Genomic DNA, 25131 nt, shown 5'->3' with positions numbered 1-25131 from the left:
ACTTCTTATAGATCATAGTCCAAAAGTTTGAAAGCCGCTGTCTAAAATAAAGCACTTCTCTACTGCTTTTGAATACTAAATATGATTTTCATTTTATGGGTAACAAGAGACATTAAGATTTGTGAGCAGAATTTAATACCAATCTGGCAGTTGGGTAAAGAATGCACTATGGGGAGACAGGAATGAACAGAAAACAAAGAAAATCCATTGGTGATCAAAATAGCTCTGACCCAAGAAAACAGAAATGGAAACATAAATATTGCCAAGAATAATTAAAAAAAGCTAAGAACAATCAAGAAAAAGCTAAGCTGTGCTAGTATTAGGTGACTATATAAACTGAATTTCTAAAAATGCTTAAAATTCAAAACTGGACAAAACCAGTTTGTTAAAATATACCACTAACCTTATTTATAAATGATTCCTAGCATTAAGGAATAGTCTCTTTTCTGGTTTTATACCAGTATCCTCAGCACTGCAGCCTGCATCAACACTGCTCAGCTTCTTCTTGGCTCCACCAAGCCATCACCACCCACCACCTCCCTCTAATGTCACAATATGTCAACTATAGGTAGAAACCAAGAACTAAAGGAAATGGCTGCTCTTCCTAAGGAGACAATGTCAGTAATGAGGATGAAATATCAGAAGATGAAGATGGCCTATAGAGAGAAGGTTACTATCCTTCAGAAAAAAGACAAGATGTCTGCCAAAACTTCAAGAAAGGAAGTTTAGCAGGTTTTCCCTCCAAAAAAGACTGCAGTGTCCAAGAAAGCAAAATGAAAGCCCACACTTCCAAGCAACCAGTCATAGCCGCAGCAGGCAAGCAGGGAGCCATGACAACTAAGGGGCATAACCAGGAAAGCCGTCGCAATCAGAAGTGATAAGCTGCCGATGAAGATGGCGAGGAAGATCAAGACGGGATGGATCTGAACCAGGAGTGGTGAAAGCAGCAGCTGATTCAGCTTCAGATGGCCAGGAATACGAGAAAGGAAATGTCAACTAGAATATAAACAGAGACAATGAAGAAGGCTCTAAAGAGAGGAAAGTTCTCTCAAACTTTTCAGCAAAAAGTAAAGACAGGTATGAAGAGGTGGGTAAGGCTGAAAATGACAATGATAAGAGGCTAAAGAAGACATAAAAAGCTTGTCACAGAAGCACCTGGAGCCAAAAACAGAGAAGGACCCAATAGAAGACAGCCCTTGAAGGCAGGAAACAGCAACTGGAGAGGCCCCATCCTGGTAGGCAGAATAATGGCCTCCAAAAATATGTGTCCTAATCCCTGGAACCTGTGAACATGTCATGTCACTTTTATGTACCACCACAGGATACATAAAAGTGGAAGAGAGGCTGAAGAGAAGGTTGGAGTGAACTGACAAAGAAGGACCCAATCCAGCATTGCTAGTTTTGAAGATGAAGGAGCCACAAGCCAAGAAATGCAGGCGGTCTCCCAAGAAATGCAGACAGCCTCCCAAGAAATGCAGGCAGCCTCTAGAAGCTAGAAAAGGCAAGAAAATTGATTCTCTCTCCTCCCACTCTGTGCCTTCAGGAAGAGTGTAGCACCTCCAATACCCTGATTTTAAAACTAAGGAGCTAGAAAACTTCAAGATAGTAGATCCCAGTTTGTGATGACTGGTACACAGCAAAAGGAAACTAACACTACCTTCTATGGTACAGATGGACTAAAGGAAGCAGCGCTCAGTCCCCGGAGCAGCATCCCCATGCCCACTTAGGGACAGATCAGATCAGTGAGTGAAAGAAGAATCAAAGGTTTGCCTTCACTGGATTTAAGACAGGAGCAGAGGCAGAAAAGCAGGAAGGAACTAGAGACTGATGGGCAGTCTGCTGTCTGCACTATACTGGAGAAAAAAGCCACGGTCAAGAATGTGAATGTGGAAAAACAGCATCTATAGTGGCGAATCAAATACTCTTACAGCACAACACTTCTTACAGAGATGTTTGAGAAGGGACCGTTGCTCAAGGTGCCTCAGAACCAACAGGGCAGAGCTAAAGGTTACGAATTCATAGAGGTTCACCTTATTTGAAGGTGCTAAAGAAGCTTTAAATCCTATAAAAGAGTTTAGGGGACAGCAATAAAGCTGGAGCTACACAGACTTTAAAAAGCTAATGCAAAAACATCACCCATCTCATGTTCTATGAAAGGTCTGTGTAAAGACACTACTACATAGGAGACTAAAAGCCATGTGATGGTTCTATACTTGCTGTAACAATCAGAGGGAAATAGATTGCCCAAAGGGTTTGGCATAACAGACTTCATCAAAGTTCTTCCAAATTCGGAGGATCACTGAAGAGAGTTATCAGTCTGAGTCATCTTCAGATTTTTATCATGCTTTATTCCATTTTTCCATAGCCCCCATTTTGTTTCATTTTTACCCTCTGGAGCAAGGCAGCTATATTCAATATTTGTCAGCAGAAAGGGAGAGAAGTGTGAATTCTGTGAATTACACTTTGCCCCAAAGGATTCTATCTTACAGGATACAGTATAGCATGACCAGCCTTTACCTTCTTTCTGCTCATTTTCAGGAGGTTATAGTGGTAACAGAAGAAGACTTGAGAAAGCGGAAATGACAGGAGAAGTGAAAGCAATTTGTTCCTTCTCAAGCAGTCACTGTGGACCACCAAGAAAAAGAAGGAGGAACAGAAGGCTGATGGAGGAAATGTTTTTGGTACTATTTTTAAGTTACATTCTTAAAATATTTTTACTAATAATGGCATCATATTGGTTAATTATTTTATTATGTTGACTTTATTATGGAAGCTTAAGAAATTATAGTTTAAATTATTTAATGCAAAAAGAAATAAGGTTAAGTCAAAGTTACCTGAAAATATGAGTCACAAGCAACATTTGAAGAACAAGAAACAGGAGAAGCTTTCGCGGAGAGGTGGTGTCCACATTACACGGATACACTGAAAAAAAAAAAATCGTAGTATAGTATACTTGCTAAATTTACTAAGACAGACATTCCAAGTAAAAATTGCTATTTATAAATAAAATAAAATTATTTTTAACAAATAATTTAAATGGTGCGTTGTAAAACAAACTACTGTACTTTATCCCATAAACAGCAAAACTAGCATGTGAGAAATATTACTGACAGAGACACATGTGGCTTAAGGTCATGTAAAGCATTAATATTATGAATTGTCAACAAGAAAATACCAAAAAAGATGCAATTACATCTTAAAAGGAAAGGGAGAAAAGTACCAGCAAAAAATCTTTCTGTCAAATTTCAGAATATTTTGAGTTGATTATTTATCTATTGTTTGTCTTCTTTCCCATGAATTTCAGCAAAACTATCCATAACCAGTACTTGAGAATTCTTTGTAGTCATCAAATTTAGTATTTTCATTCACAGTGCTGCTACAAAGGAATATTCCATTTTTGGTTTTACTTCTTTGCCTAAGCTACCCTGGGTTGCAAAATATTTAAAAGTAGGCGGTGGAATCAAATTAAGTAACAAAAGTCTTAAAATTGTTAAGTATAAACCTTTCTGAAAAGCTCACTTTGGACATAATTAAGCAATGTACTATCGCAGCTGTAATAACGTCATTTTTCTGTATATATACTAAATACATTAGTAAGTTCATCCTTCCATCGACAGAAAACCGCATAGAATTAAATGCAAGCAATTTGATATTATTAAGTCACACTAAAATAAATTATGTCTTTCAATGCAAGCAGGGGTACCTGAAAGACTCCACAGAATGACAAAGACCATGTCAGAAATAAGTGTTTCCTATATTTTAGCTGTACCTCAGACTACTGAATATTTCTAGTACTGCTATAGAAAGACTGAGTCAATTTACTCCTCTTTTCTACCGAGCCCACCATCCTCTATGAAACTGACATACATATCTATTTATGAATGAACTACTCACACAAAGGAATGCTGAAAAGATCTGTTGATAATGTATACTGTTGTTACTGAATATTACTGAATGTCTGTTGGTAATGTACACTGTTGTTACCAGAATGCAATTTTTAAAAGCTGTTAGTTTATTAGATTAACTGGAGAGTTCAGTAGGATTGACAGTAAGACACATGGACAAACCACATTTCCTTGCCTTTTACTATGCTTCGCAGATAATGTCTGTCACAAACTGAAGGTTTGTGGAAACCCTGCATCAAGCAAGTCTATCAGTGCCATTTTTCCAACAGCATGTGGTCATTTCATGTCTCTGTGTCACGTTTTGGTAATTTTCATAATATTTCAACCTTTTCTTTTTTTTTTTCTTTTTGAGACAGAGTCCTGCTCTGTCACCCAGGCTGGAGTGCAGTGGCACGATCTCGGCTCACTGCAAGCTCTGCCTCCCGGGTTCACGCCATTCTCCTGCCTCAGCCTCCTGAGTAGCTGGGACTACAGGTGCCTGCCACCATGCCCAGCTAAGTTTTTTTTTTTTTTTTGTATTTTTTTTTAGTAGAGACAGGGTTTCACTGTGTTAGCCAGGATGGTCTCAATCTCCTGATCTCGTGATCCGCCCGCCTCAGCCTCCCAAAGTGCTGGGATTACAGGCGTGAGCTACTGTGCATGGCCTATTTCAACCTTTTTCATTATTACTATATCTGCTATGGTGATCTGTGATCAGTAATCTCTGATATTACTATTGTAATTGCTTTAGGTGCCTTGAATCATGCCCAATAAGATGGCAAACTTAATGGATAAATGTGTGTGTTCTAACTGCTCCACCGATCAGCCACTCTCCCATCTCTCTCCCTCCCATCAGGCCTACAAATTCCCTGAGACACAACAATATTAAAATTAGGAAAATTAATAAGCTTACAAGGGCCTCTAAGTGTTCAATTAATAGAAAGAGTTGTTCATCTCTCACTTTAAGTCAAAGGCTAGAAATGATTAAACTTGGTGAAGAAGGCACGTCAAAAGCTGAGAGAGGCCAAAAGCTAGGCCTCTTATGCCTAACAGTCCGGAATGAAAAACAAAAATTATTGAAGGAAATTAAAAGTGAAACAACCTTATTGCTGATATGCAGACAGTTTTAATGTTCTGGACGGAAGATCAAACCAGCCACATTTCCTTAAGTCAAAGCCTAATCCAGAACAAGATCCTAACTCTCTTCAATTCTACGAAGGCTGAGAGAGGTGAGGAAGTTGCAGAAAAGTTTGAACTAGCAAAGGTTGGTTCATGAGGTTTAAGGAAATAAGCCGTCTCCGTAAGATAAAAGTACAAGGTAAAACAGCAATGCTGATGTAGAAGTTGCAAGTTATTCAGAAGATCTAGCTAACATTACTGAGGTAGGTGGCTGCACTAAACAACAGATTTTCAGTGCAGATGAAAAAGCCTTCTATTGGAAAAAGATGTCATCTAGGACTTTCCTAGTTAGAGAGAAGTCAATGGCTGGCTTCAAAACATCAAAGGACAGGAAGACTCTCTTGTTAGGACCTAATGCAACCAGTGACTAACTTGAAGCCAATATTCATTGACCATCCTAAAAATCCTAGGACCCTTAAGAATTCCACTAAATCTACTCTGCACATGATCTACAAATGGAGCAACAAAGCCTAGGTAAGAGCACATCTATTGTAGCGTGATTGACTGGATATTTTAAGCCCATTCTTGAGACCTACTGCTCAGAAAAAAAGATTCATTTCAAAATATTATTGCTCATTGACAGTGCACTTGGTTACACAAGTGCTCGGGTGGAGGCGGATGAGGTGATTAATGTTGCCTTCATGCCTGCTAACACAGCATCTATTCTGCAGCCCATGAAGCAAGGAGTCATTTCAACTTTCAGGTCTTATTATCTAAGAGATATGTTTCATAAGGCTCTAGCTGCTATAGTGATTCCTCTGATGAGTCTGGGCAAATGAAATTTAAATCGTCTGGAATGGATTAACTATTTCAGATACCATTAAAATCATTCTGATTCATGACAGGAGGTCAAAATATCATCATTAATAGGACTTTGGAAGAAGTTTATTTCAACCCTCATGGGAGACTTAGATGGGCTAAAGACTTCAGTGGAGGAAGTAACTGCAGATGTGATGGAAATGGCAAGATAACTAGAAATGGAGCCCGAAGATGTGACTGAATTGCTGTAATCTCATGATAAAACTTAAAGGATAAGGAGTTGCTTCTTAAATGAGCAAAGGGAGTGGTTTCTTGAAATGGTATCTACTACTGGTAAAGATACTGTAAACATTGTTGAAATCACAACAAAGGATTTAGAATATGACATAAACTTAGTTGCTAAAGCAGTGGCAGGGTTTGAGAGGACTGACTCCAATTTTGAAAGCTCTACTGTGGGTAAAATGCTATCAAACAGCATCACATGCTACAGGGGAATCTTTCGTAAAAGAAAAAATCAATCAATGCAGCAAATTTCATCGTTACCTCAAGAAATTGCCACAGCTATCCCAATCTTCAGCAACCCCTCTGTCAGCAGTTGTCAACATCAAAGCAAGACCCTCCATCTGAACAACTTGCTGAAGGTTCAGATGATCACTTGCAGTTTGTTTGTTTGTTTGTTTGTTTATTTTGAGACTGAGTTTCATTCTGCCGCCCAGGCTGGAGTGCAGCTGTGCAATTTCAGCTCACTGCAGCCTATGCCTCCTGGGTTCAAACGATTCTCCTGCCTCAGCCTCCCGAGTAGCTGGGACTATAGGCACCCACCACCACACCTGGCTAATTTTTTTTTTGTATTTTTAATAGAGAAAGGATTTCACCATGTTGACCAGGCTGGTCTCAAACTCCTGACCTCAGGTGACCCGCCTGCCTCAGCCTCCCAAAATGCTGGGATTAGCAACTTATTTTTAAATTAAGGTATGTACGTTGTTTTTTAGACATAATGCTATTTCACACTTAATAGACTATAGCACAGTGTAAACATAACTTTTATATGCACTAGAAAACCAAAAAATTTGTATGACTTGATTTATTACAATATTCACTTTACAATATCTCTGAAGTATACCTGTATGATCAAAACTTGTAAAGTCATCAGTCTCTGTACAAAAACAAGTATTCAAACAAGCAAGTATTCAAACTATGCAATGTACAATTTGAGAATTTTCTTCATACAGACGGTTCCCCCACATTTGTTACCCACATTCGATGACGTTATCATTTCTCTGAAATTCGTTGCATTTAATAGCTGAAGTCACTCAGTTCACCAAAACTGAATTACATCCTCTGAAAGTAGGGACAAGAAAACCCAATTACAGGACTGTAATGAAGGGCAAGGTCTTCTCCCTCCAAAATTCTGAGTACATGAATTCAAATGTCCATGAAAGTGCTTTCTATTGTTTCTCCAATAACACAATGTGTTTTACTAGATCTGGAACAAACATAATTGCCATTCCAGATGATCCCATATAATTTGAAAACAGTGAAGAGATTTGGTTTAGTCATGCCTTACGTTTCAACAAATAAATATTTTTTCTTTATCTCTAATTTTAAATGGAAAATAAAAATAGTGTGACAGTTTAAAATGCCAATGCTTTTAAAAGATACTATTTTGAAATTTGAGAATTAAAGGAAATATACATGTGAACTGCTTCAAAAAAGGGTTATACAAATGTATGTTGTCTCTAAGTACAAGAAATCCATTTATTGTGAAAATAAATTCAATAAAAATCTCATGTTGCAAACTGCTAACATCTAGTATATAATTTTTAGCACACATTTCATAACACTGATTATATTGCAACATAATCCTGTGTAGATATTAACAAGAGGCTTTTCTTTTCTGCTTAATAATTTTTAATCATTCACTCAAGAATTAATAACTAAGGAATCTCAAAAATAGTTTAATTTTCCAATCTCTATTTTCAAACTATTAACTTATAATATTGGAAATACAGCATGATCTAATTGATTTATCTTCATAACTTCAAAATAAATAGAAGAACAACTGACTAGTGAGTTATAAATTGTGGTTAATATTAGTATCAAACAGATCATAGATTTATTCCAAGAGTTTTTACTAGAGTTGCTATTTGCTGGATCAATCCTAACTTGTTACTATAATGTTTAGGTTTAAAACAAATTACCCATCTCTGACTGCTGCTTTTCTATATTGATTACACTGTTGCTTCATATTGCTTAATATTAACTATAATAATGCTTTAAACACTATATTTATGAGTGCTTCCTTAAAAGACCGCTGGCACCATGAAGGTTATGCTACCTCTCTTCAGAGAATGTTATAGGTGTTAAGAATCCTGCTATCCACATAGTAACCATAAAAATGCTAGGTTTAAGAGACATGGCTTGAATATCTCCTGTTTGATGCTACTTTGGGCAGTCCCATTATTTAGGAAGACCCTTATTTTGGAGTAAGCTTTGTGCATCTCAGGGCACTGTATCTTGGTAACAGGTAAGCCTGGTTGCTTTCCTGCAGTTTTGGTCTATTTTTGCACCATACACAGGTTGAGTATTTCTCATCCAAAATGCTGGGACCAGAAGTGTTTTAGATTTCAGAGTTTTTCAAATTTTGGAATATTTGCATTTTACTTACTAACTGAGCATCTCTAATCCAAAAAACCAAAATCTGAAATGCTCCAATGAGAATTTCCTTTGAGAGTCATGTTGGCATTCAAAAAGTTTTGGACTTTTCAAGTATTTCAGACTTCAGATGTTCAGATTACAGATGCACAGCCTGTACTGATAAGCTGCTCAATTAACCAGTTACATATTTCAATCTGAACTTATAATACAATTTTGGCTCACATAGGGTTTAATGTGTCAGTGATATGTAAATGCTATTTTAAACTGTACTATCTTTATAAAGAATTTCAGCTGGTTGTATGACAGAAAACATTGCTCTTTTTGTCTCTGAAAATCTAAGATATCAGTATATCCTATCCTAAATTTACAAAAAACCTCTGTGAAAGCAGTCAACTTTGTTGAAAACGCGATGAGTACACCTCCATGTTTCCATCCATTGTTGCAATGACTCGAACTTGACCATTGTTTATTCATCTAAAACAGAAAATATATCTGGCAAGATGTTATCAGTATCAACTCTACCACCTTCATCATGTGGTTATAAACTACATTGCTCAAGGTTATCAACATAACCAAAATTCTGACTACAAAATGAAAGCATTAGCCAAGATACAAAGGCAATATAAATAGAAACAGAAACAAATGATTCAAATTGCACTATCAAAATGATAATACAACATGGAGAAATAAAAACAATTCAGGTTGCTTCTGAATTGTTTAACTTTTATACTCTGACTATACCTCCTTAGCAGAATACACTCTTAGGAGAAAAATAACTAGAGAAATACCAAACCACACTTGATAGAACTGTTATTGGTAATGACATTAGTGTAGTAACTCTGAAACTATTTTGTGTGTATTACAGAATAATTTGTTTCTGGAACCTTTTTGTGTTTGTCTGAACACAATGAAATATATCAAAAGGGCAGAAAACAGTGCCAAAATCATAAAATATCTAGAGATTAATAAAATACATGCAAAACATAAAACACTGCTAAGAGAAATTAAAGGAGACAAATATAAATCTATGTTTATGGATTGGAAGATTTAGTATATTCAGGAATGTCCATTCTAAATTAATCTAGAGATCCAATACACAACCAGCAGGTTGTGTATCTGTTGAAAGAGGGGGGAGTAGTGACAAGCTGATTCTAAAATTTATATGGAAACACAAAGGACCTGGAACAGCTATGGCAATATTGACGAAAAACAAGGTTAGAGATCTTCATTATCAGATATCGAACTTATAAACTACAATATTTAAGGCAGTGTGATACTGGCTTGAAGATAAACGGACAAATAGAACATAATGGAGAGTGTAGAAATAAATCCAAAAATATGTAGTCACTTTATTTATGACACAATGCCCACTACAATTCAGCGGGGAAAAAATTTTCTTTTTAACAAATGGTACTAGGTTAATTGGACATCCTATTTGGGGTGGGGTAGGGGAGGAAGGAATCTGGAACTTATTTCATACTGTATACAAGATTCTAGACAGATTATAAACCAAAATGTGAAAGCTACACCAAGATTTTCCCTTATATTTTCTTCAAGCTTCTAAAAGAAAATACGAGAAAATCTTTATGACCTACAGTAGGCAAAGACTTTTTAATCAGACACAAAAAAGGTTAAACATAAGAGACTGATAAATGGAACTTCATGAAAATTAAGAACTTCATCAAAAAACCTCAAAAAGATCTGTGTACACAAAGATAAAAATCACAAAATCCAAAAAGATGAAAAGGCAGGTCATAAGTGGTGAGAAGGTACTTGCAGAACATATATTCTACAAACAACTCCATGGAATTGACAAAGAGTTCCCATATATGAATAAAATAACCCAAATATTTGTTAATGGGTGAAGACTCAGATAGGTTTAAAGAAAAGAGAATATCTAAATCAGATAAGCCATATTAAAAGGTACTCAATATCATTACTTATCAGGAAAATGCAAACTAAACCCATAATAAGGTACCATTTCACTCATCAGAATGACTATAATTAAGAGGACTGCCAATGCCAAGCACTGACAAGGATGTACTGATAGAAGAAACTGGGAATTCTCATACATTGCCAATGGGAGTGAAAACTGGTACAAGCACTTTGGAAAACAATGTGGATATATATCACAGACATACGTTGAGAGAAAGACATCGGACATAAGAAAATATGATTCCACTATATGAAACCCCCAAATAGGCAAAACTAATCAATAGTGATAGAGATAGAAGAGTGGCTACCTGTTTTGAAGGATGGAGAAGGATACAGATTGGACAGGAACAGAGGTAAGCCTGCTTGGGGGCTGGAAATAGTCTATACATTGATCTAGTTCCTGGATACAAGACTGTATACATATGTAAAGATCCACTGAACAGTTAAAATATGCAAATCTTAATGTATGAAAATTATATATAATTAAAATGTGGGGAGACTACTACCAGCCAACTGTGTGACAATGAGAACATCAAAAAGATTTGCAATGGATTATAAAACATTGAATAAATTTTAAAAACCTATGCATATATAGTAAAAGAAAATGGCGGGACAGGGGATTTGTCTTTACAGAACACCATTAAATGTAGATGAAATGGCAGAATTAGAAAATTACCATTTGCAATGGCTAATGTAATAACTAATTCAGGCAAGTATCATCAGTGGATGCATAATCAGTTGGTAAATGTTATAGATGAAGAGGGTATTGGTGTCTCAAAGTATCATCCCACATTTCACTTATTAAAAGGAAAAAGGGCATTTTTATAATAGAGAAATATGACACCACCACCTTAACCGTGTGATTTAACTTAGTAAATTCGATTATGGGACAAATTGGTTTTATGTGCCTCCACATGTAATGCAAAGAAAAGGACACAACATCGTATGTGCCATATTCTTCATTAAAATGTCCAATCTGGCTGGACATAACGACTCACGCCTGTAATCCCAACACTTTGGGAGGCCGAGGCAGGCAGATTACTTGAGGCCAGGAGTTCAAGACCAGCCTGGCCAACATGGCAAAACCCTGTCTCTAATGAAGGTATAAAAATTAGCTGGGCGTGGTGGCACATGCCTGTAATCCCAGCTACTTGGGAGGCTGAGGCACAAGAATCGCTTGAACCAGGGAGCGAGAGGCTACAGTGAGCCAAAATTGTGCCACTGCACTCCAGCCTGGGCAACAGAGTGAGACCCTACCTCAAAATAAAATAAAATGGTCTAATCCAAATCTATTAATGAAGAAACGATCAGGCAAGTCCAAAATGTCAGACCTCTACAAAATTATTAGTTCAGACCCCTCAAAAATGTTAATGCCGTGAAAAAAAAAAGAGACTGAGATAAACTTTTCTAAATGAAATGACAACTAAATGCAATGTATGACCCTTAATCAGATTCTGGATCCAAAATAAAAGCATCAAAGAATTTATAGGACTAAACTATGTAAATAAGAATATGGGCTATATTAAGATATTATTATATAATTATTAGTGTGAAATTTCTCAAGTATGATAACAGTATTGTGATTATGTAGGAGAATGTCTTGCTTTTAGGCAATATATACTGAAGTATTTAGGGGTGAGATCTCATCATATCTGTAGCTCATTTTCAAACGGATTAGAAAAATGTCTGTGTCAGTGTTTGTATAAGAGAGACAGCAAATGTGTCAAAATATTAAAACTGGTAAATGAAAGTGAATCTAGAGCATTTCTGTAAGTTTCAATTTGTTCAAAATAAAAAGCTGGAGAAAAAACAGTAGAGAAAAATGCACTTTTCTTGTACTGCCTTTTTAGTACAAGATTTACAGTGGAACTAGACATAGCCCAAGTGAAGATATAAAACAGTTGTTGGCTCTACTGTCACACCTGGGAACAACTGCATAATTTAGGTAAGGATCTGCCACAGGCAGAGAGTCTTTGCTGGAACCAAACAACTTCTAACCATAGAAACAAGAATCTGAAAAAGCTACAAACACAAAAATGAATATTTTTTGTGACAGCCACCCCTCCCCCAACCTGGGACACACATAAACATACACACACATGAATCTGGCAGATGAAGAGGAGGGGGGGAAAGTCAGAACTCTGTAAGATCACAATCTCACACAGCGCTTAGGTTCCAGGGCCTTGCCACGGCTGAATCTGGAGATGGATTAAAATTAACTAAAAAGCTGAAAACTAACCCCTTCCCAGTTTAAAGAGTGGTAAAATCAAAGGAATCATCCCAAGTTGAGCATCTGGAAAGCTGGAGACTCAGACAAAGAAAAAAGAGATCACTGTAGTTCATTTGAAACTGGAAGTAAACTAAAACAAATTAAAGCTATACTACTGCCCTGCTTGGCAGGGCTTCATGTGGGATCCAAATTCTCAGTCTCTCTTCCTAGGTGCTTGACATAAAAGAAGATGTTCCCTTTCTAGGGAAATTGAGGCAAAAATGATTATCTAGTTCAACCTTTATCATTCTTTAACAGAAATTGTCTTGCATAAAATAAAAAGCTACGAGACATGCAAAGTAGCAGGAAAACATGATCCACAATACAGAGAAAAAAACAGTCAATGGAGTTAAATTCCCAGATAATGTAGGTGTTGGCATTAGAAGACAGACTTTAAAATAACTATAATTAGATTTTAAAATGTATAGAAAAATATTAGTGAGATGAATGAAGAGATAGGAAATTTCAACAGAAAAATGGAGGCTCTAGGAAAAAAATGGAAATTCTAAGAAGGAACGAAGGAAGAAAGGGAAAGAGAGAGGGAAGGAGGGAAGGAGGGAAGAAAGGAAGGCAAGAAGGGAGGAAGGCAGAGAGGGAGGCAGGGAATTTACCAGACAGTGATAATAGCAGACTGCATGCATCAGAATAAAGCATCCGTCAACTCCTAGACATGGCAAGAGAAAATACCCAAAGGGAGGAATAGAGAGAAAAAAAATGGGGGAAAAAAAAGTGTCAAAAATCTGTGATAGTATTTTTAAAAAGTTGAACATACATGTAATTAGAATCCCCAAAGAAGAAGAGAGAAAGAATGGGGAAAATAAAGTATTTAAAAAGAAGATCTTGGCTAGAAATTTTCCAAAACTGATTAAAAATAAAAACTAACCCACAAAACAAAAGCGTTCAATGAACAAAGCACGTCTAGGTTCACCACCATCAACCAATAAAAAACAAATATATAATGAAAATCCTCAAACAACAGAGAAAAGACACATTACATTCAGAGGAACAACAACAAAAATTATAGCTGACTTCTTATAAAACAGTAGAAGCCAGAAGATAATGGAATGGCATCTTTAAAGGCTGAAAGGTAAAGCTATCAACCTATAATTCTTATGCAGCAAACATATACTTCAAAAATGAAGGCAAAATAACATTTTTAGACAGACAAAAACTAAGGGACTTATTGGGAGATCTTTATCACAATGCTAAATAAAATTCTTAAAACTAAAGAGAAATTATGTCAGATGGAAATCCAGATCTGCAGGAAGAAATTAAGAACACCATTGAGATGCAAACTGAAATGCCCAGTTGTGAAGGATGACTAGGAGTTAATTAGGCACAGGTCAAGATGAGGGGCACAGAGGCATATACAAAGCATAGGAAACAGCATGTGCAAAGGCCCTGAGGAAGGAAAAGGAACAGTCCTTTCCAGGAACTGGAGAAAGAAGGGCCAATAGGGCTGAAGCAAAACAATAAAAAAAAGCCTGAAGTGTGATGTGAGACAAAATCAGAAATCCAGCTGGGCAAGGTCATAAAAGATGTTGTAGGCTACTTTTCTATTGTAGACTGCTTTTCAAATTTACATCAGCAGATATGCTGCTAAGATTAACACACTCTATTTTTATTGAACTTTTGAAGTTACTGTAAGTTTAATATAATTTCACAAATCCATAGACATACCAGTGAATAGCCTTCATAAAACGATACATCTTGTACTTACACTGTTTCCCAAATTCATGTAAAACATAATTTAAATCATGTCACTCTACTAGTCATCATCCTCTAGTGGCATTCCATCCACTCCAAATAGACCCTATAATGACCTACAGAAATCTGCTCCCACTCTATCCTACCTCCAATTATTAACTGTCTGACCTTATCTGCTATCACTCTCTGCTCCTCCTTGCTACTGCCCAAATAAGCCAGTTATTCTCCTGCTTTAAGGCAGAAGATAATCCCACATTCACATGATTGTCCACAAGGATAGGAGTCTTTGTTTTACTTATACATCTCAAGCATCAAAAAGTACCTGGTGTACAGCAGGCCAAAACCTTACCAACACTGGAAAGAAAGGAAGAAAGAATGAAAGAAAAATGAAGAGGTCCACAAATTGGTAAGAAAAGGTCTCTGCACCTTTCATTTGTAAAAGATAAATTACAGTGATGTCTTCTTTGAAATGCTACTCCCTTACCTAAGAGTTTCGTGTTTGGAGAGATTAATGGGAGAATCAGGAAACTTGTAATCCTCTCTCTGCAAAAAGATCCACAATATTGATCTGGGCAATGATTTCTTGGATAAGACTGCAAAAGCACAGGCAAGGAAAGCAAAAATAGCCACATAGGATTGCATCAAACTAAAATGCTTCTGCACAACAAAGGAAATAATTAACAGAGTGTAGAGTCAACCCGAGGATTGGGAGAAAATATCTGCAAACCATACCTCTGATAAGGGGCCAATATTCAAAATATATAAGGTACTCAAATAACTCAATAGCAACAAAACAACTCAATTTTTAAAATGGGCAAAGAATCTGAAGTCATTTCTCAAAAGGAAAGATACAAATGGCCAACAGATATATGAAAAAAAATGCTCAGCTTCTCAAATCATAGGGGAAATTCAAATTAAAACCACAATGAGATATCAATGTACACATGTTAGAATGGCTATTACCAAAATAGACAAATGATAAGTGTTGGAGAAAAGGGAACTCTTGCACACTGTTGGTGGGAATGTAAATTCATACAGTCATTCTAGAAAGCCATGTAAGTTTCCACAAAAACACTATAAATAGAACTGGCAATCCCACTTCAGAGTATATACACAAAGGAACTGAAATCAGTACATCAGAGATATCTGCACTCCCATGTTCATTTCAGCATTATTCACAATAGCCAAGATACGGAAGCAACCCTAAGTGTCCATAAAGAGATTAATAAGGAAAATGTGCTATACATACACAACGGAATATGACACAGCCTTAAAAAAAGAAGGAAATTATGTCATTTGATACACTATGAATGGAACTGAAAGATACTACGCTAAGTGAAATAAGCGAAGCACAGGAAGGCAAATACTGTATGATCTCAATTACATGTGGAATCCAAGAGTCATTCTCATAGAAACAGAAACAGAAAGGTAGTTACCAGAGGCTCAGGGGAGAGATGGGTAATGGGGAGATGATCCAAGGATATAAAGTTTCAGTTGGGCAGGAGGAATAAGTTTTAATCATCTATTGCTCCGCTTGGTGACTACAGTTAATAATAATGTACTGCATATTTCAAAATTGCTAAAAGAATAGATTTTTAGCATTCTCACCACAAAAAATGCTAAGTTGGTGAAGGAACAGATATGTTAATTTGCTTGATTGACTCCTTCTACAATGTATACATAAATCAAAACATCACATTGTAGCCCATTAATATCTACAATTATTATTTGTAAGTTAAAATAAATAATTTTTTAAAAATACAAATAAATAAAATCATCTCCCTGCTGGGTAACCTTGAGCCAATTACTTAATGTTTTAGTGCTTCCATTTTTATGATATTGGGATATTTACTACGTACCTACCACATAAGAATATTAGAAGAATGAGATTGTTTTCAAAGTGTTCTAAGAATTCTTTCCAAATCTTATATAAATGGCATAACTATGTCAATAAGTAATTAGGAACATGTATGTTTATTGTTTAATCTCAGTTCAATGCAAAAATAGTTAAGAAATATGGGTCAGAAATATGTTGTGGGTCATAAAAATGGGTTAATTAGATATGAATCCCAAGGCAATCCTTTCATTTACTTTGAATTACTTTTTTAAAAAGTATTTATTTCTAAAAAATACCAAGTAAGGAATTTCCTCTTCATATGTGCACATCTTTATATATGCGATTATGTTTTACATAAAACAGAATCAATCATGTTTGGTAATAGTTTTTTTTTTTTAATCTTATCATGAAAAAGCTAAACAATCTTATTTCACAAAAAAAGAATTTCTAACAATCAAAAAATTGGAGAAAAATACTGTATTCAGGTTTTTCTTAATACACATTCATATGCTTTTCTATCAGCATGCCAAAACCCTGCACCATCAACACATGTTGTGTGCATCTTGTAAAAGAAAACATTTTAAAGGCAAAACAAAATTGCTAGCTTTCGTCTTTGCAAAAATTCTCAGTTGTGACAGAATGAAATTTACTAAAGAAGCTTGATCAATGAAAACATCTGCATAGTTTTTATTATAGAATGTATAACCTCAATATTACTGATCATTATTATAAACCCTTTTATTGCATTTCACAAGTTTCAGATTTGAAGGTTTTAAAAGTGTTTTAAATAATTTATTTAATAATCGATTAAGCTATTCATGCTACACATTTTGTAACTATTTTGTTCAGGCAAAATTTTCCCCTTGTAAAACCATATGAGGAAAAAGAAAATTTTAAAAAAGTAAACCTATGCTATCTTAGCATCTAGTGCAGAGCAAACTAAATAATGGAAATAGAACTTAAATGCAAGTAACAATTCAGAACTATTCTTTGCAACATAAACCAATCACTCATGTGATCAAAGTAACTCTCCTAAGAAAGTAAGGTACAATTAGTAATCCACTAGCATTTCCAGTGAGCAATGCTCTACAAAAGCTCACTAAATACATAAATATGTACTACCAGAGTGAATATTTCTGTCCACAGAAAAAGTATACACTTAAAAATCTGAAAAAAATAGGGTCTGAAAATCTCATTAACTAAAACCAAAATATGTTGAGTTCTCACCAATATTTTACCCAAAATTGCAGTTTATGCTCTCAATTTTAATGCCATTACCTGTATTTTCACATGTAATTTTACATGTAAGTAAAATTATCTACTTGACTATTTCAGCAAAACTGAAATTCTAATTCTAATGATATTTGGTTTACCTTTTCCTAAAAAAGTAATGTCTAAGCATGCTTTTCAGCTACACCAAGTAGCTGAAAAGTATCAAAAAGACAATTCATCAGCCTGAAAAGCCAACTGAATAGTCTGAATTCCATCGTTAAAATTTAAGAAAACTTTGTAAGGAATGATGTTCATGCCACGTGAGTATCAAAATTATAAGAAAACTTAAGACCAAGAATTAAAAACCACAGTATACACTGAGGGTAGCAAGACAGACCTTTGTGCTTTACAAATAGTGGTCTTCCTGGTGGTCTAGGTTCCAAAATTTTGAATAACCTCTTTCCCCTGACACCTTATTGTTAACACACAATGCTTCCTTCTTCCATTATTAAATGGTTATTTCCCCATTTCTTAGGTCGTTCTAACAGAATCTGTGGTTCAAAGTGCTTCATGGTCCACACTATCACAATGTGCAGGATCCATAGTCAGGAAAAGCCAAATCTTTTTTTTTTTTTGAAACACATACTATACCAATTAACTGATGTCATGTTGCAACCAGTTGTCAAATACTCTAGCTTTACATTTCTGTGATTCTAAATACTAAGAACATATTAGCTAAGTATCCATTAGTAACTCGTTGACTAAAAAGAAGTCCAGCATTGACTCTGCATTATGTTTGGAGATGATTACTGTTATGGCACATGTTAAAACACGTGCATACTCAAATACAGCAGGCACTGAGTGTATAAAATGCATGGAAGGACAAAGTCACTTCACACAAAGCAAGCTGACCTTTATTCTTTTCTCCCTCATACAAAATTTATCATGAAAGAAATCTAGACAAGGTGTATTAGAAATTCATTTACAACTATGATTAATCTAGAAACATTGAAACTCTGAATTTATATTAGAATTTAAACCAAGTTAATTAGTCAATAACAGTAATAATACAAGCTAACAATTACATAGCAGCTACCATGTGCCAAACACTGTTCTAGGCATTTACACATATGAATTCACTTAGTCTCTGCAATAATCCTATGAGGTGGGTAACATCATTATGCCCATTTACAAAGAGGAAACTAAGGCAAAGAGAGATTAAATGACTTGCTCAGATCACAGAGCCACTAAATAGCAGTCAGGATTTGAACCCAGGTAACCTGGATCCAGAGTCTACATTTTTTACAATACTGTTCTCTTTAGAAAGCCCTTGAACACTCAAATATTTTGCAAAAAGTACTTAAAAGAATATCAAATGTTAATACATTAAAATAAGAATACATTGTGCAGCTCCTGCAACAAAAAGTTATCCTTACAAAAGAAAGCTATATCGATTACTGCCTACTTCTATTATAACTAAAATATGAGCTTTCACAGTTTTAAAATTATACAAACAATTGATACTTGAGGGCAGGCAAGGTGGCTTACACCTGTAATCCCAACACTTTGGGAGACCAGGGCAGGAGGATTGCTTGAGGCCAGGAATTCGAGACCAGCCTGGGCAACATAGAAAGATTCCATGTCTATAAAACATTTAAAAAATTAGCTGAGTGTGGTGATGAATGCCTGTAGTCCCAGCTACTCTGGAAGCTGATTCTGAGGCAGGAGGATCACCTGACCCCAGGAGTTTGAGGCTGCAGTGAGCTATGATCTACCACTGCACTCCAGACTGGGTAACAAAAAGAGACACCGCCTCAAAAAAAAAAAAAAGAATTGATACAGTTGATACAGACCCACTATTTCATCAAATTACTAAGCCTTATATCACATAAGAAGTATAATGGCCATGAAAAGTTAACTTAAATGAATGCTAGTGTTTAAATTTTGAATCAAAATAATAAGACCAAACATTTAAAGAATGCCATTATAGATTAAATTTAAAGAAGAAAACTGCATTTCCAGGAGTAATTCTGAGAATAGTTTTTGATTACCTACCTCTCCATGATTGAAAAAGAAGCACAACACTGTAACCAGGCCTCCTAATCGGCTGCCACTGGAAAAGAAGAAAACATAAATAACAAAAATCCAGGTCAATCCTGAGAAAAACGTTAAAATGCATAACATCATAACCTCTGGTATTATAAAAGATTTTAGTCACACTAGAACTCTCCTATGCTTATTTATAAAATAGTTTATTTCCTCCAAAGTATCATTAGTCAAAATAATCTTTTTTCATTTTTAAAAAATCATTTGCTATCTTCAATATGTATAGATTCAGAAAAGCACATAAACTGAAAGGGAATAAAAAATTCTTACTAGTCACACTGCTGTACATCATGCAACCTGGTTTTTACTTTTTATTTTCTTTAGTACCTCATATTTATTTATGTCCTTCAACATTTCTCAAACTGCTTTCCTTGGGACAGATGACATACATTAGGAAAAAGGGTGAGAAAGACGTGCAAGGAAAGGGATCCATGGTCATGAGGATGGAAAACCCCACACTGCCTACCTGCTCCTAGAAATTCACAAGGCACTTCCACACATTAAATATTTAATTTCACATTTCCCAAATCCCATCCCCAAGCTACTTTTCTGCAGAATACACTTGAGGAATACCAGTTTATAAAGTTTTATGTTTCATTTGTTTTCAAAAACTGGAATAGAACACAAATATCAAAGTATGACAATCAGGCTTATAACTCTAGATAAGAAATTACAATGGTGCAATCTAGTAGTTCTAACAATTAACCTTCATTTGCTCAGATAAGAGTGAAATATGTTCCCTACTGTCCCCAGGTCTGGGTAGGAGGCATAAGGCTATGTTTAGGTTTATTTCATCACATTCTGCGTCTTTACTCTTGAGGTCTTCTTACTCATTTTAGCTCATGCTGCTTTCTTATTATTCTACCCAAATATCCTTCCTTCTTTTTCTCTATCTACCTTCCTTCTATTTCTCTATCTATAAGTATACCACAGAAAGGTCAGAGAGGAAACAAAGAACCAGATGGTATAGGCATCAAAGGCCTTGTATTTACTCTTGTGATGTATGGAAAAGAGGAACAGATGCAATGGCCAGCAGGGATAATCCACATAAGGAGTATCCAGAAGAAGACAGGTAGGGCTGGGACCCCAGCACAGGTGGCCTGTTTACCTTGGCAAAAGAGGAGGAAGACTGCACATTAGTGGCAAGTACTTTGTGGAGTTTCCATGTTCCCCACAGAGCAGAAGACACAGCCACTTGCTGCTAGAGAGAAACGATGGCAGCATTAAACGCTTGAGGAAAGACAGAAATGTCTGAAACACCACTCACATTTCAGGAGAGCGGTAACTGGGGAAAACACAGTGCTGCTGGGATATCTTAGGGGAACAACTGAGGCTGCAGAACACAAATCTATAGGGTCACTAATCATAAGATTGTATGATTTTTGCCTACCGATTATCAGCCTAGAAAGCACAAATGAAATATAAAGGGGCAAAGAAACTGAGGACATTGGCCAGAAAGTGTCTGAAGTGATGGATCACTGAAATGAGACCATCAGATAGAGGAGCTTAGAAAGCAGTACAGGCCAGGAAGTGGACGCCAGGGTTCTCTCCTGAAAGGTGTACCACATCTTCTTCAAAAGAGAAGCACACAGGCTAGGCCCAGGCTTCATCACAAGTGATTAGACATTAGAAAGGTTAAGACAGAGTTAATGGTTTAAAAAACAAATAAATATATTTTAGTGTTTTGAACTTACTCTAACAAGACAAAAAATATAGTTTATAGGGAAAAAATGTGATTTTCTCTTGCTACCCTCTCCCAATCCTATTCACCTAAGAATATTTTAGTACGTGTCTATTCTTCCAAATCTCTCTCTCTAACCACACAAACATATATTTTCTATGTGATCATATTAACATCTCTCTGAAATTTGTTCCTAATTATTCTAGCATAAAGATTATTCCTAATCAATATATGTAAAGTTAAAGGGATTCTTTTTATAGATGGCAAATACTGTATAGTACAAATATATTTATTTAGCCCATTCCATATTACTGGGCATATAAATATTTTTCAGTTTCTTGCTATAATAAAAAATGGTTAAAGTAAACATCCTCGTACATGTAAATGCTGGCGCGTTTGTTTCGGCAGGAGGGACCTAACTGTGAGACACACGAGTCAAAGGATGTGAGCTGTGTCCGGAAGCACTGCAGCAGTCCACACCCTCGTCACAGAGTATGCAGGAGGTTGTTTCTCCACCCCTCGTGCAGCACCTCATGTGTTTTTCAAATTTTGTCCCTAGACAGGTGAAAACCCTTTTCTCACTGCCTACTTGTATGCAGGATCATTTTAGTGTTTTGTTTTGACAACATGCATTTTCTCTTCCATGAACTGCTTATTCATATTCTTGTCTATTTTTCTATTAGACTATTTCCCTACTTAAAAATTAAGGTTATCAAACCTTTGACTGTCAAATGTGAAAATAACATTTAAAAGCTGTCCAAAAAAACAACCCCTTTAAGCCTTGAGAGAGATGTGACTGTGATCTGAGTCACATATGGTTACAACTTCCGTTCTCAGATTATAGATTAACTTGTTTTCTTATTTTTCTTGTTCAGTACAATGACTAGAGAATTAAACAATATCAGGCACAAAAACTTCCTGCCTTTTTTTTTTTTTTCCAGAGACTGGGTCTCACTCTGTCACCCAAGCTAGGGTAGAGTGGCACAATCATGGCTCACTGCAGCCTCGAACTCATGGGATCCAGCAATCCTCCTGCCTCAGCCTCCAGAGTAGCTGAAACTACAGATGTGACCCTGCCTTCGTAGTTAATAACCCCTGTTAAAGATTAACGTTCCCTGTGTTGTTTTACTCTGCTTAGATCAGACTATAGAAAACCCATCATTATTATACCCTCTGTTTAAAAAAAAAAAAAACTTAAATGTACCCTTCCCCAAAAGAAATACCACCTATAACCAATCAAACTGCTGTGACTATGTGCCAATCCGTATGAATAATGTTGTATTCCTGCTAAAAATGTCTGTGTCTCTGCCTATATAAATGAAACCTAAATTTCCCCTTCCAAAGGCTGACTTCATTCCTTTGGAGTTGGTGTTCCTGAGTGGTCTACCCTCACACTTTGTGCTTGAATAAACACTATTTAGATTCTGATCCTTTTGATTATTTTAAGTTAACACATATGTGTGACAAAGTATTTTGATATAATTTGTGGTGTATTCTGTCAGAAAGAATTTTTAAACTTTTATGTATTTAAATATGCTGATATTTTCCTTTATTTCTTCTGCACTTCCTGTCTTGTCTCTGTCAGTCTTCCACACCTCAAAACTATAGTCTCCTAAAATTTCTTCTAATATTATTAACTGCATTTTCCACTTAGCTCTTTCACCCTCATTTTGTTCTCTTTGAAATACCCAATTATATTAAAATCATTTATCACATAAACATCCCTTTTACCAGTGAAATGAAATTCAGCCTTTATCTTATATTAATTCCTTACAATGCTAGACTCTGTTCTATTTTATTCAACTGACTTAATTCTGTATTTCTTTGTATCACACTATTTTTATTACTGTAGCATTATGGTAATTTTAACACATGATTTTAAAAAGCTCCCCACCCCCAACTACTCTTATTTTTAAGATTTTTTAGGTAATTCTTACCAACTTATTCTTACATATAACATCTGAACCAGAGTCCCAACCCTGCTCCCCAACCCAAGAAAAAATTGTCAGGCTTCTGATCAGAATGACATTAAATTTATATATAATTTGGGTTGGGAAAGGCTGTCATTTATATGATGGCCATTCAGTTGCACAGTATATCTCTTTCCATTTACTCAATTCTAATTGTATTCCTTTAAATAAAAATTTTGGGGGCCAGCCACAGTGGCTCATGCCTGTAATCTCAGCACTTTGGGAGGCCAAGTCGGGTGGATCACCTGAGGCCAGGAGTTCGAGACCAGCCTGCCCAACATGATGAAACACTGTCTCTACAAAAGAAAAAAATTAGCCGTGTGGTGGCGCATGACTGTAGTCCCAGCTACTCAGGAGGCTGAGAGTCAAGAATCGTTTGAACCAGGAAGGCAGAGGCTACAATAAGCTGAGATTGCGCCATGGCACTCCAGCCTGGGTGACAGAGTGAAACTGTCTCAAAAAATAATAAATTTTTTTTGGACAACCAATGTTAAGAGTCAAGTACCAAGTTAAAACTTCTAGAAATACAAAGAGAACATGATAAAATCTGATCACAGTGGACAATTTTAATTCTTTCATAATCTGACAGGTCAAGTAAGCTAAAGGAAACATATTAGGGATCTGAAGGAGATAATCAACAAGCTCAATATTGTGACTATACAGAGATTACACATCATTTTCTTATGTCACTGGGACATCTAGTTGCAAAGGCACTTCATTCTCTGATTAGAAGCTAAAACAACCTAAAACACAAGAAAGATGAGTTTTTTAAAAAATGATACTTGGGGAATTTAATGTAAAATTTCCTTTTAAAAATTCTCTGGAACAACGAGGAATACAAATGGAAATTTAATAACTTTAATTTTCTAAATGGCAGAGTAAAGGTAGAGAAAGAACAAAAGACTCACAAATCCAATTCCCTGACCAAATCTCAGGATGAGGTTTGCCTAAGAAGTCGCATACCCTCACTCAGTTGCCATACAACCTGGGAGGCTCTGAGGTTGGACAATTTCCTGAGGGCAGAGCCACTGTAACAACATTCCTTTTTCACCAAATTACTAAAATACAGGTTATGGTCCAACATCTTCCATGAATATGGGCTCAGCTTGGCTTAACTAACAAAAGAGGAAGATTTTTTCTAGTATACTTTTGAGAACTGCAAAGCTAGAGGAGGAGAATAAAATTTGTTTATCTACAAGGAATGTTCTGAGTTAGAATCACTGTGAAATGGTATGACTTGAAACAAATCTAAACTAGTGTTCTCGATGTCCACCCTCTCCCAATGCATAGAGGCTACTAAGTAAGTCCTATTATTTTGCTAAACAGAAAAGATGCAGTAATCAGAATACCTAAAATTTTTAAAAAAATTTTTCCCATTATAGTTGATCAGTTGATATTTTAGCATTCCCTAGTGGTTAAAAAAAAAAAAAAAACTCTTCTGCAATATTACCACCAACTGTCAGAAAATATGAAAGCTCCTATTGTGCAAATTTTAAAACATTCTAAGCTTGCTAAACATTTACCACATTTACTCATACATCTCATTCACCTAAACCTTGATTTTTCTTAGACATAAAATGAGAGGATAATAAAAAATAAAGCTAAAAAGGACCTAAAAATACTTTCCAGTTCTAAAATTTAAGAATTCTATAATTCTCTTCTTTCCTACCTACTACAGTTGTATAGATTTAAATCAATTACCAAGTTTTGATAGGTTTCATCAATCATTGAGATTTTTATCTCTATTTACAAAAATGATGAACCATCCAAAGTTAAACTTTTGAAGAGAAAAAAGTAATCAGAGTTCATTCAAAACTATATTAAATAACTCTTACGAGTTAAGTTTTCTTATTGTTGTATAAATGCTTAAGAAAGAGAAAATGGAGAAAAATTTGGAAATAACCAAATTAAGATAATTCCCAATCTTAAATTGG

The 25131-nt window shown here is 35.7% G+C and overlaps 1 pseudogene; it reads right to left on the bottom strand.

The window, feature by feature from the left end:
* LOC112134268 (protein C-mannosyl-transferase DPY19L1-like) overlaps positions 1–25131 on the bottom strand; it is a 78084-nt pseudogene that overhangs the window by 21161 nt on the left and 31792 nt on the right.

This window comes from Pongo abelii, chromosome 6 (genome assembly GCF_028885655.2).
Source record: "Pongo abelii isolate AG06213 chromosome 6, NHGRI_mPonAbe1-v2.0_pri, whole genome shotgun sequence".
In the NCBI taxonomy this organism is placed as follows: Eukaryota; Metazoa; Chordata; class Mammalia; order Primates; family Hominidae; genus Pongo; species Pongo abelii.
The sequence above is the reverse complement of the archived record's forward strand: the minus strand, read 5'-3'. Positions and strand labels throughout refer to the sequence as shown.